The sequence below is a fragment of the Periplaneta americana genome, chromosome 2, assembly GCF_040183065.1.
Source record: "Periplaneta americana isolate PAMFEO1 chromosome 2, P.americana_PAMFEO1_priV1, whole genome shotgun sequence".
NCBI classification, from domain to species: Eukaryota; Metazoa; Arthropoda; class Insecta; order Blattodea; family Blattidae; genus Periplaneta; species Periplaneta americana.
This window is the reverse complement of record NC_091118.1, coordinates 99,288,693-99,303,173: the sequence shown is the minus strand read 5'-3', so window position 1 is coordinate 99,303,173 and position 14,481 is coordinate 99,288,693. Positions and strand designations below refer to the sequence as shown.

Below are 14,481 nucleotides of genomic sequence, written 5' to 3'. Positions count from 1 at the left end.
CTCTTTCTTTGCAAACCGATCAAATAGGTAACACATACTGAATAACTGCTACTAGAAGAAGCTAGAGACAAATCTAAACTCTAAACTCTCGATATACTATATTTAAAATACTGTATAAGTAAATATATCTCGTAACACAGAATAATAAAACAACAGGAACACCCGCAAGCAAGAGAAAATCTAACAACATTAATGACAACTTTTAAGCAGGGAGAGACGACTAACAACACGTGACTCGAATTTCTAAAACCAAGAAGAGAGAAAGAGAGAAAGCTTCCCAATACAGCCGAAACCAGCCGTGACTATAAGCAGTACAGTTGTCAGCGGTGGGCAGGACGTCTCCAAATCGGCTCCCCTCGCGCGTTCTAGTCAAGTGTAAACACTCTTCTACCAGGTATCTTATTGGTTGAACTTCTGTTGTCATGGTTACCGGGGAGTAGCGTCATGTAGCCGACTCCTCTCTCCCGCTCTCGCATAGACACTGCGTGCTGCTAGATGTCGACTGTACAGGTTACAGCGCTATCTGTTATTTTTCAGTGCGAAACTATCTACAGTATAGCGAGCGGACATCACCAACTGAATGTGGTCGACTTTACGTAACTTACATCTTATCGTAGTGAATAGTAAAATTAATATAAAAGGAAAAAAGTTCATTTGCTGCAACTTGTCTGTGATCTTAATTCAGCTGAAATTATTGCTGCCATATTGTGTTCTGGTAAAATATTAGGGGAGGCTCGGCCTCCCTTGCCTCCCCTGAAAATCCACCGCTGCAACAGGAACAATCTATTCAACACGCAACAACGATTTCTAAATGCGCAAGTATTCTAAGATCGAAAAAATGGGTTATGGTAAATGTTTCCCAAAAAGCAGTATAACTTGACCTCCGATGCTTCAGTTTATATCCTTACGAAAGCCACAAACACTAACTTTCTAATCCTGGACAATCCGAAGAATACACGTATACGTCACATCTCCTACCGTACTTTGACTTATCTACCGCCAATTTTCATCAGAATCCAACTCACTCACTTATTAATATTTTTAAGAGTCGGATATCACATTTTCATTCCCACCTATTTCAAATTATAACCGGAGTTTGCTTCGGTTTATTTCAACTCTTCTTCTAATTGTGTACCACGCATTTCTCACAAAATCTCGTTACTTCATGTTATTTTCAAAACTGGAACACGAATGCACATCAAACTACATTCTTCCGAGACCGTAAAAACGCCAATTTTAATATTCAGAGCCGAATCAATCGCATATCAAACCTTGCCCAAGTCCAAACAAACCACTTTAAAATATTCTGTTCCCCAACCGCACAACAATCCCCAAACTAACCTCTCACTGATATCTCCATAAAAAAAAAGCCAGAGATTCGTCTTTATTGACGCTAGACAGGATTAAACAAACATTTTCTCCTCAGTCCATTTCACAACCTATATTCTTGTTAGAGAACGGCGCAAAACTATCACACAAGTTTGCTACAATTTTACAATTTAAACTGTGTCTTCTTATCGCGTTTCTCTTTTCAGCGTCAATGACATATACTGAACTATTTACTTTACCTACTACAACTACATTTCACTACTCCAGTTTCATATATCAACCCAGATATACCACTCTGATGTCATATCCCATGTACAAACTCCACATATTCCATATTGAACGAGCCCTCACTTATCAAATTCCAGCATCAAAATATATTACACTCCACATCATGTTTCTCACTACATAAGTTCAGAATTATGCTCATTTTAGTCCCAAGTCCTCATTTCTACCAGTTCCCTTTCATGATAGTTTCTGCCGACTTGTTAGTAACAGTCGGCGAACGCATCATTAATCAGGAGTGTAAGTATAACCTGCAAAAACGTTGCTCCTCCATTTTCTAGATACCTACAAACAAATATCACTTTGACAATACGATGACAAACTCACCATTTCAGCGCCAGTCTTTATGTCACTTATTCTATTCATGGCAAAAAGCCTTTACCATCTACAGTATATGCAACTGAATACGTCACAATCCTACACGTTCCATCTCCTAAAAATATATGAATCGAAATTGATTCGGTAACATTCAAATGATATTCTCCTTCTCAAATATACATAATTCCCAATGTCTATATAAGTGCATAGTGTCAGATACAATGAAGTCACATCATTCTCAGTTGTTCTATGCCTAAGTATCTCCAACCAGGCAGGGTTTACGTTTAAATTACATTATCGTTATAATTCTATATACAATAGAAAGTACTTCTCACATTTCACAATCTGAACACCAACACAAAAAGCAATAAATTTAAATGTGGCTCAGTTTTCACCGAGCACTGACAAAAAATTTTTCAAAGACTCATCAAATGTTCCCCTCCACGGAAATCTTTAGTAAAAGGCGAAAGATTTATTCGTTTTGAAGGGAAACCAGAGATACTTCTCCTTACACCATTTAACAATCAAACGCAACAATTCGTGCGCGGAAACCCAGCATCCCACTCCCAACGCAAACATTACTTCTCCACGTACAGACTTTTCTTACTTCCCAAATCGACAATTAACTGTATTTTCTGCTACACTCTTTCATTCTTCTTCTAACATTACATTTCACTTCGATCCAAAATACAATTTTTCCCACTTCAAATGCACCAACTCTACCTGATGACATCTACCGGCCATTTTCAAGAACTACGCTTAACGTATCTACACTAACAAAAAACATAGCCTACCGGTATTCTATCCTTTCTCTCTCTTTCAAATCATTGAAAACCAAAGCATGTAGTCACATTAATCAAGTTCTACGTACTATGTTAGAAAAAATGTTTAAGTTTAGTAACAAACAAAGCTATAAAAATTGGAATTATCCGCCTCCATTCTCACTTTTCTCAAGAAAGCATTATATCTGTAAGGCTCCATTTGCAGCTTTCGGATATCTTACACATTAGGGCGTTACTATTATTTGTTTAACAGTATGCGAGAATTCATCTGTCACGAAGGTCTCTCAACTAAGCAAATGCGATGTCCTAAAAGCAGACAAGAAATATTATCTCAAAACAAGTATACATCTCAAAATAATCATAATCACAACAGGACTGTGGCGGACGGTGGGTTTGAAAGTTGAGGAGGCCAGGAAGTGAATGACGAGAATATAAAAATATAATGCGTCTGACGTACCTCATTATGCAGCGCAGAATTTATAGATTTTAAGAAATTAAAATTAGGTTTTCCAATTTATGTTTTAGGATTTTAAATCTTATGTTTAGGAATTTTATATGATTTTACGGAGAAAAAAATATAAAATAAACAACATAGTGTCAATATATTAAAACGGCTTGGTAAATATTGCCTCTCTTTAGGACACTGTACTTCCTAACCTACGAATTAGGTCTTTTTAGGCCACACTGAATTTAAGAATCTTACTCTTTGCTACATAAAACGAATAAGAAAAGCAATATTTCGAGAGTAACGAGATAGCAACAAAATTGATTCGACCGTAAGAATCCGAGGCTTGCTGATTACTATTACACAGTCTAATTTTACAGCAAATTAACTGGACGTTGCTCTTTCTTTGCAAACCGATCAAATAGGTAACACATACTGAATAACTGCTACTAGAAGAAGCTAGAGACAAATCTAAACTCTAAACTCTCGATATACTATATTTAAAATACTGTATAAGTAAATATATCTCGTAACACAAAATAATAAAACAACAGGAACACCCGCAAGCAAGAGAAAATCTAACAACATTAATGACAACTTTTAAGCAGGGAGAGACGACTAACAACACGTGACTCGAATTTCTAAAACCAAGAAGAGAGAAAGAGAGAAAGCTTCCCAATACAGCCGAAACCAGCCGTGACTATAAGCAGTACAGTTGTCAGCGGTGGGCAGGACGTCTCCAAATCGGCTCCCCTCGCGCGTTCTAGTCAAGTTTAAACACTCTTCTACCAGCTATCTTATTGGTTGAACTTCTGTTGTCATGGTTACCGGGGAGTAGCGTCATGTAGCCGACTCCTCTCTCCCGCTCTCGCATAGACACTGCGTGCTGCTAGATGTCGACTGTACAGGTTACAGCGCTATCTGTTATTTTTCAGTGCGAAACTATCTACAGTATAGCGAGCGGACATCACCAACTGAATGTGGTCGACTTTACGTAACTTACATCTTATCGTAGTGAATAGTAAAATTAATATAAAAGGAAAAAAGTTCATTTGCTGCAACTTGTCTGTGATCTTAATTCAGCTGAAATTATTGCTGCCATATTGTGTTCTGGTAAAATATTAGGGGAGGCTCGGCCTCCCTTGCCTCCCCTGAAAATCCACCGCTGCAACAGGAACAATCTATTCAACACGCAACAACGATTTCTAAATGCGCAAGTATTCTAAGATCGAAAAAATGGGTTATGGTAAATGTTTCCCAAAAAGCAGTATAACTTGACCTCCGATGCTTCAGTTTATATCCTTACGAAAGCCACAAACACTAACTTTCTAATCCTGGACAATCCGAAGAATACACGTATACGTCACATCTCCTACCGTACTTTGACTTATCTACCGCCAATTTTCATCAGAATCCAACTCACTCACTTATTAATATTTTTAAGAGTCGGATATCACATTTTCATTCCCACCTATTTCAAATTATAACCGGAGTTTCCTTCGGTTTATTTCAACTCTTATCCTAATTGTGTACCACGCATTTCTCACAAAATCTCGTTACTTCATGTTATTTTCAAAACTGGAACACGAATGCACATCAAACTACATTCTTCCGAGACCGTAAAAACGCCAATTTTAATATTCAGAGCCGAATCAATCGCATATCAAACCTTGCCCAAGTCCAAACAAACCACTTTAAAATATTCTGTTCCCCAACCGCACAACAATCCCCAAACTATCCTCTCACTGATATCTTCATAAAAATAAGCCAGAGATTCGTCTGTATTGACGCTAGACAGGATTAAACAAACATTTTCTCCTCAGTCCATTTCACAACCTATATTCTTGTTAGAGAACGGCGCAAAACTATCACACAAGTTTGCTACAATTTTACAATTTAAACTGTGTCTTCTTATCGCGTTTCTCTTTTCAGCGTCAATGACATATACTGAACTATTTACTTTACCTACTACAACTACATTTCACTACTCCAGTTTCATATATCAACACAGATATACCACTCTGATGTCATATCCCATGTACAAACTCCACATATTCCATATTGAACGAGCCCTCACTTATCAAATTCCAGCATCAAAATATATTACACTCCACATCATGTTTCTCACTACATAAGTTCAGAATTATGCTCATTTTAGTCCCAAGTCCTCATTTCTACCAGTTCCCTTTCATGATAGTTTCTGCCGACTTGTTAGTAACAGTCGGCGAACGCATCATTAATCAGGATTGTAAGTATAACCTGCAAAAACGTTGCTCCTCCATTTTCTAGATACCTACAAACAAATATCACTTTGACAATAAGATGACAAACTCACCATTTCAGCGCCAGTTTTTATGTCACTTATTCTATTCATGGCAAAAAGCCTTTACCATCTACAGTATATGCAACTGAATACGTCACAATCCTACACATTCCATTTCCTAAAAATACATGAATCGAAATGGATTCGGTAACATTCAAATGATATTCTCCTTCTCAAATATACATAATTCCCAATGTCTATATTAGTGCATAGTGTCAGATACAATGAAGTCACATCATTCTCAGTTGTTCTATGCCTAAGTATCTCCAATCAGGCTGGGTTTACGTTTAAATTACATTATCGTTATAATTCTATATACAATAGAAAGTACTTCTCACATTTCACAATCTGAACACCAACACAAAAAGCAATAAATTTAAATGTGGCTCAGTTTTCACCGAGCACTGACAAAAAATTTTTCAAAGACTCAGCAAATGTTCCCCTCCACGGAAATCTTTAGTAAAAGGCGAAAGATTTATTCGTTTTGAAGGGAAACCAGAGATACTCCTCTACTTCTCTTTACACCATTTAACAATCAAACGCAACAATTCGTGCGCGGAAACCCAGCATCCCACTCCCAACGCAAACATTACTTCTCCACGTACACACTTTTCTTACTTCCCAAATCGACAATTAACTGTATTTTCTGCTACACTCTTTCACTCTTCTTCTAACATTACATTTCACTTCGATCCAAAATACAATTTTTCCCACTTCAAATGCACCAACTCTACCTGGTGACATCTACCGGCCATTTTCAAGAACTACGCTTAACGTACCTCCACTAACAAAAAACATAGCCTACCGGTATTCTATCCTTTCTCTCTCTTTCAAATCATTGAAAACCAAAGCATGTAGTCACATTAATCAAGTTCTACGTACTATGTTAGAAAAAATGTTTAAGTTTAGTAACAAACAAAGCTATAAAAATTGGAATTATCCGCCTCCATTCTCACTTTTCTCAAGAAAGCATTATATCTGTAAGGCTCCATTTGCAGCTTTCGGATATCTTACACATTAGAGCGTTACTATTATTTGTTTAACAGTATGCGAGAATTCATCTGTCACGAAGGTCTCTCAACTAAGCAAATGCGATGTCCTAAAAGCAGACAAGAAATATTATCTCAAAACAAGTATACATCTCAAAATAATCATAATCACAACAGGACTGTGGCGGACGGTGGGTTTGAAAGTTGAGGAGGCCAGGAAGTGAATGACGAGAATATAAAAATATAATGCGTCTGACGTACCTCATTATGCAGCGCAGAATTTATAGATTTTAAGAAATTAAAATTAGGTTTTCCAATTTATGTTTTAGGATTTTAAATCTTATGTTTAGGAATTTTATATTTTACGGAGAAAAAAAAATAAAAATAAACAACATAGTGTCAATATATTAAAGCGGCTTGGTAAAGATTGCCTCTCTTTAGGACACTGTAATTCCTAACCTACGAATTAGGTCTTTTTAGGCCACACTGAATTTAAGAATCTTACTCTTTGCTACATAAAACGAATAAGAAAAGCAATATTTCGAGAGTAACGAGATAGCAACAAAATTGATTCGACCGTAAGAATCCGAGGCTTGCTGATTACTATTACACAGTGTAATTTTACAGCAAATTAACTGGACGTTGCTCTTTCTTTGCAAACCGATCAAATAGGTAACACATACTGAATAACTGCTACTAGAAGAAGCTAGAGACAAATCTAAACTCTAAACTCTCGATATACTATATTTAAAATACTGTATAAGTAAATATATCTCGTAACACAAAATAATAAAACAACAGGAACACCCGCAAGCAAGAGAAAATCTAACAACATTAATGACAACTTTTAAGCAGGGAGAGAGGACTAACAACACGTGACTCGAACTTCTAAAACCAAGAAGATAGAAAGAGAGAAAGCTTCCCAATACAGCCGAAACCAGCCGTGACTATAAGCAGTACAGTTGTCAGCGGTGGGCAGGACGTCTCCAAATCGGCTCCCCTCGCGCGTTCTAGTCAAGTTTAAACACTCTTCTACCAGCTATCTTATTGGTTGAACTTCTGTTGTCATGGTTACCGGGGAGTAGCGTCATATAGCCGACTCCTCTCTCCCGCTCTCGCATAGACACTGCAGGCTGCTAGATGTCGACTGTACAGGTTACAGCGATATCTGTTATTTTTCAGTGCGAAACTATCTACAGTATAGCGAGCGGACATCACCAACTGAATGTGGTCGACTTTACGTAACTTACATCTTATCGTAGTGAATAGTAAAATTAATATAAAAGGAAAAAAGTTCATTTGCTGCAACTTGTCTGTGATCTTAATTCAGCTGAAATTATTACTGCCATATTGTGTTCTGGTAAAATATTAGGGGAGGCTCGGCCTCCCTTGCCTCCCCTGAAAATCCTCCGCTGCAACAGGAACAATCTATTCAACACGCAACAACGATTTCTAAATGCGCAAGTATTCTAAGATCGAAAAAATGGGTTATGGTAAATGTTTCCCAAAAAGCAGTATAACTTGACCTCCGATGCTTCAGTTTATATCCTCACGAAAGCCACAGACACTAACTTTCTAATCCTGGACAATCCGAAGAATACACGTATACGTCACATCTCCTACCGTACTTTGACTTATCTACCGCCAATTTTCATCAGAATCCAACTCACTCACTTATTAATATTTTTAAGAGTCGGATATCACATTTTCATTCCCACCTATTTCAAATTATAACCGGAGTTTGCTTCGGTTTATTTCAACTCTTCTTCTAATTGTGTACCACGCATTTCTCACAAAATCTCGTTACTTCATGTTATTTTCAAAACTGGAACACGAATGCACATCAAACTACATTCTTCCGAGACCGTAAAAACGCCAATTTTAATATTCAGAGCCGAATCAATCGCATATCAAACCTTGCCCAAGTCCAAACAAACCACTTTAAAATATTCTGTTCCCCAACCGCACAACAATCCCCAAACTATCCTCTCACTGATATCTTCATAAAAAAAGCCAGGGATTCGTCTTTATTGACGCTAGACAGGATTAAACAAACATTTTCTCCTCAGTCCATTTCACAACCTATATTCTTGTTAGAGAACGGCGCAAAACTATCACACAAGTTTGCTACAATTTTACAATTTAAACTGTGTCTTCTTATCGCGTTTCTCTTTTCAGCGTCAATGACATATACTGAACTATTTACTTTACCTACTACAACTACATTTCACTACTCCAGTTTCATATATCAACCCAGATATACCACTCTGATGTCATATCCCATGTACAAACTCCACATATTCCATATTGAACGAGCCCTCACTTATCAAATTCCAGCATAAAAATATATTACACTCCACATCATGTTTCTCACTACATAAGTTCAGAATTATGCTCATTTTAGTCCCAAGTCCTCATTTCTACCAGTTCCCTTTCTTGATAATTTCTGCCGACTTGTTAGTAACGCATCATTAATCAGGAGTGTAAGTATAACCTGCAAAAACGTTGCTCCTCCATTTTCTAGATACCTACAAACAAATATCACTTTGACAATACGATGACAAACTCACCATTTCAGCGCCAGTTTTTATGTCACTTATTCTATTCATGGCAAAAAGCCTTTACCATCTACAGTATATGCAACTGAATACGTCACAATCCTACACATTCCATCTCCTAAAAATACATGAATCCAAATGGATTCGGTAACATTCAAATGATATTCTCCTTCTCAAATATACATAATTCCCAATGTCTATATAAGTGCATAGTGTCAGATACAATGAAGTCACATCATTCTCAGTTGTTCTATGCCTAAGTATCTCCAATCAGGCTGGGTTTACGTTTAAATTACATTATCGTTATAATTCTATATACAATAGAAAGTACTTCTCACATTTCACAATCTGAACACCAACACAAAAAGCAATAAATTTAAATGTGGCTCAGTTTTCACCGAGCACTGACAAAAAATTTTTCAAAGACTCATGAAATGTTCCCCTCCACGGAAATCTTTAGTAAAAGGCGAAAGATTTATTCGTTTTGAAGGGAAACCAGAGATACTCCTCTACTTCTCTTTACACCATTTAACAATCAAACGCAACAATTCGTGCGCGGAAACCCAGCATCCCACTCCCAACGCAAACATTACTTCTCCACGTACAGACTTTTCTTACTTCCCAAATCGACAATTAACTGTATTTTCTGCTACACTCTTTCACTCTTCTTCTAACATTACATTTCACTTCGATCCAAAATACAATTTTTCCCACTTCAAATGCACCAACTCTACCTGATGACATCTACCGGCCATTTTCAAGAACTACGCTTAACGTACCTACACTAACAAAAAACATAGCCTACCGGTATTCTATCCTTTCTCTCTCTTTCAAATCATTGAAAACCAAAGCATGTAGTCACATTAATCAAGTTCTACGTACTATGTTAGAAAAAATGTTTAAGTTTAGTAACAAACAAAGCTATAAAAATTGGAATTATCCGCCTCCATTCTCACTTTTCTCAAGAAAGCATTATATCTGTAAGGCTCCATTTGCAGCTTTCGGATATCTTACACATTAGAGCGTTACTATTATTTGTTTAACAGTATGCGAGAATTCATCTGTCACGAAGGTCTCTCAACTAAGCAAATGCGATGTCCTAAAAGCAGACAAGAAATATTATCTCAAAACAAGTATACATCTCAAAATAATCATAATCACAACAGGACTGTGGCGGACGGTGGGTTTGAAAGTTGAGGAGGCCAGGAAGTGAATGACGAGAATATAAAAATATAATGCGTCTGACGTACCTCATTATGCAGCGCAGAATTTATAGATTTTAAGAAATTAAAATTAGGTTTTCCAATTTATGTTTTAGGATTTTAAATCTTATGTTTAGGAATTTTATATTTTACGGAGAAAAAAAAATAAAAATAAACAACATAGTGTCAATATATTAAAGCGGCTTGGTAAAGATTGCCTCTCTTTAGGACACTGTAATTCCTAACCTACGAATTAGGTCTTTTTAGGCCACACTGAATTTAAGAATCTTACTCTTTGCTACATAAAACGAATAAGAAAAGCAATATTTCGAGAGTAACGAGATAGCAACAAAATTGATTCGACCGTAAGAATCCGAGGCTTGCTGATTACTATTACACAGTGTAATTTTACAGCAAATTAACTGGACGTTGCTCTTTCTTTGCAAACCGATCAAATAGGTAACACATACTGAATAACTGCTACTAGAAGAAGCTAGAGACAAATCTAAACTCTAAACTCTCGATATACTATATTTAAAATACTGTATAAGTAAGTATATCTCGTAACACAAAATAATAAAACAACAGGAACACCCGCAAGCAAGAGAAAATCTAACAACATTAATGACAACTTTTAAGCAGGGAGAGACGACTAACAACACGTGACTCGAACTTCTAAAACCAAGAAGAGAGAAAGAGAGAAAGCTTCCCAATACAGCCGAAACCAGCCGTAACTATAAGCAGTACAGTTGTCAGCGGTGGGCAGGACGTCTCCAAATCGGCTCCCCTCGCGCGTTCTAGTCAAGTTTAAACACTCTTCTACCAGCTATCTTATTGGTTGAACTTCTGTTGTCATGGTTACCGGGGAGTAGCGTCATGTAGCCGACTCCTCTCTCCCGCTCTCGCATAGACACTGCAGGCTGCTAGATGTCGACTGTACAGGTTACAGCGCTATCTGTTATTTTTCAGTGCGAAACTATCTACAGTATAGCGAGCGGACATCACCAACTGAATGTGGTCGACTTTACGTAACTTACATCTTATCGTAGTGAATAGTAAAATTAATGTAAAAGGAAAAAAGTTCATTTGCTGCAACTTGTCTGTGATCTTAATTCAGCTGAAATTATTACTGCCATATTGTGTTCTGGTAAAATATTAGGGGAGGCTCGGCCTCCCTTGCCTCCCCTGAAAATCCGCCGCTGCAACAGGAACAATCTATTCAACACGCAACAACGATTTCTAAATGCGCAAGTATTCTAAGATCGAAAAAATGGGTTATGGTAAATGTTTCCCAAAAAGCAGTATAACTTGACCTCCGATGCTTCAGTTTATATCCTCACGAAAGCCACAGACACTAACTTTCTAATCCTGGACAATCCGAAGAATACACGTATACGTCACATCTCCTACCGTACTTTGACTTATCTACCGCCAATTTTCATCAGAATCCAACTCACTCACTTATTAATATTTTTAAGAGTCGGATATCACATTTTCATTCCCACCTATTTCAAATTATAACCGGAGTTTGCTTCGGTTTATTTCAACTCTTATCCTAATTGTGTACCACGCATTTCTCACAAAATCTCGTTACTTCATGTTATTTTCAAAACTGGAACACGAATGCACATCAAACTACATTCTTCCGAGACCGTAAAAACGCCAATTTTAATATTCAGAGCCGAATCAATCGCATATCAAACCTTGCCCAAGTCCAAACCACTTTAAAATATTCTGTTCCCCAACAGCACAACAATCCCCAAACTATCCTCTCACTGATATCTTCATAAAAATAAGCCAGAGATTCGTCTTTATTGACGCTAGACAGGATTAAACAAACATTTTCTCCTCAGTCCATTTCACAACCTATATTCTTGTTAGAGAACGGCGCAAAACTATCACACAAGTTTGCTACAATTTTACAATTTAAACTGTGTCTTCTTATCGCGTTTCTCTTTTCAGCGTCAATGACATATACTGAACTATTTACTTTACCTACTACAACTACATTTCACTACTCCAGTTTCATATTTCAACCCAGATATACCACTCTGATATCATATCCCATGTACAAACTCCACATATTCCATATTGAACGAGCCCTCACTTATCAAATTCCAGCATCAAAATATATTACACTCCACATCATGTTTCTCACTACATAAGTTCAGAATTATGCTCATTTTAGTCCCAAGTCCTCATTTCTACCAGTTCCCTTTCATGATAATTTCTGCCGACTTGTTAGTAACGCATCATTAATCAGGAGTGTAAGTATAACCTGCAAAAACGTTGCTCCTCCATTTTCTAGATACCTACAAACAAATATCACTTTGACAATACGATGACAAACTCACCATTTCAGCGCCAGTTTTTATGTCACTTATTCTATTCATGGCAAAAAGCCTTTACCATCTACAGTATATGCAACTGAATACGTCACAATCCTACACATTCCATCTCCTAAAAATACATGAATCCAAATGGATTCGGTAACATTCAAATGATATTCTCCTTCTCAAATATACATAATTCCCAATGTCTATATAAGTGCATAGTGTCAGATACAATGAAGTCACATCATCCTCAGTTGTTCTATGCCTAAGTATCTCCAATCAGGCTGGGTTTACGTTTAAATTACATTATCGCTATAATTCTATATACAATAGAAAGTACTTCTCACATTTCACAATCTGAACACCAACACAAAAAGCAATAAATTTAAATGTGGCTCAGTTTTCACCGAGCACTGACAAAAAATTTTTCAAAGACTCATCAAATGTTCCCCTCCACTGAAATCTTTAGTAAAAGGCGAAAGATTTATTCGTTTTGAAGGGAAACCAGAGATACTCCTCTACTTCTCTTTACACCATTTAACAATCAAACGCAACAATTCGTGCGCGGAAACCCAGCATCCCACTCCCAACGCAAACATTACTTCTCCACGTACACACTTTTCTTACTTCCCAAATCGACAATTAACTGTATTTTCTGCTACACTCTTTCACTCTTCTTCTAACATTACATTTCACTTCGATCCAAAATACAATTTTTCCCACTTCAAATGCACCAACTCTACCTGATGACATCTACCGGCCATTTTCAAGAACTACGCTTAACGTACCTACACTAACAAAAAACATAGCCTACCGGTATTCTATCCTTTCTATCTCTTTCAAATCATTGAAAACCAAAGCATGTAGTCACATTAATCAAGTTCTACGTACTATGTTAGAAAAAATGTTTAAGTTTAGTAACAAACAAAGCTAAAAAAATTGGAATTATCCGCCTCCATTCTCACTTTTCTCAAGAAAGCATTATATCTGTAAGGCTCCATTTGCAGCTTTCGGATATCTTACACATTAGAGCGTTACTATTATTTGTTTAACAGTATGCGAGAATTCATCTGTCACGAAGGTCTCTCAACTAAGCAAATGCGATGTCCTAAAAGCAGACAAGAAATATTATCTCAAAACAAGTATACATCTCAAAATAATCATAATCACAACAGGACTGTGGCGGACGGTGGGTTTGAAAGTTGAGGAGGCCAGGAAGTGAATGACGAGAATATAAAAATATAATGCGTCTGACGTACCTCATTATGCAGCGCAGAATTTATAGATTTTAAGAAATTAAAATTAGGTTTTCCAATTTATGTTTTAGGATTTTAAATCTTATGTTTAGGAATTTTATATTTTACGGAGAAAAAAAAATAAAAATAAACAACATAGTGTCAATATATTAAAACGGCTTGGTAAACATTGCCTCTCTTTAGGACACTGTAATTCCTAACCTACGAATTAGGTCTTTTTAGGCCACACTGAATTTAAGAATCTTACTCTTTGCTACATAAAACGAATAAGAAAAGCAATATTTCGAGAGTAACGAGATAGCAACAAAATTGATTCGACCGTAAGAATCCGAGGCTTGCTGATTACTATTACACAGTCTAATTTTACAGCAAATTAACTGGACGTTGCTCTTTCTTTGCAAACCGATCAAATAGGTAACACATACTGAATAACTGCTACTAGAAGAAGCTAGAGACAAATCTAAACTCTAAACTCTCGATATACTATATTTAAAATACTGTATAAGTAAATATATCTCGTAACACAAAATAATAAAACAACAGGAACACCCGCAAGCAAGAGAAAATCTAACAACATTAATGACAACTTTTAAGCAGGGAGAGACGACTAACAACACGTGACTCGAACTTCTAAAACCAAGAAGAGAGAAAGAGAGAAAGCTTC

The 14,481-nt window shown here is 36.7% G+C and overlaps 1 protein-coding gene and 4 non-coding genes across 6 annotated transcripts in view; all 5 read right to left on the bottom strand.

Annotated features, from left to right (window-relative positions):
- Positions 1-14,481, bottom strand: part of Mvd (mevalonate diphosphate decarboxylase) — a 196,682-nt gene that overhangs the window by 85,796 nt on the left and 96,405 nt on the right. The gene's annotated exons all lie outside the window — the stretch shown is intronic.
- On the bottom strand, positions 2,311-2,430 carry LOC138695391 (U5 spliceosomal RNA). The gene has a single exon (XR_011331152.1). It is a non-coding gene; the product is annotated as a U5 spliceosomal RNA (small nuclear RNA).
- Positions 5,864-5,983, bottom strand: LOC138695402 (U5 spliceosomal RNA). The gene has a single exon (XR_011331162.1). It is a non-coding gene; the product is annotated as a U5 spliceosomal RNA (small nuclear RNA).
- LOC138695390 (U5 spliceosomal RNA) lies at positions 9,411-9,530 on the bottom strand. Its single transcript, XR_011331151.1, has one exon. It is a non-coding gene; the product is annotated as a U5 spliceosomal RNA (small nuclear RNA).
- LOC138695409 (U5 spliceosomal RNA) lies at positions 12,955-13,074 on the bottom strand. The gene has a single exon (XR_011331169.1). It is a non-coding gene; the product is annotated as a U5 spliceosomal RNA (small nuclear RNA).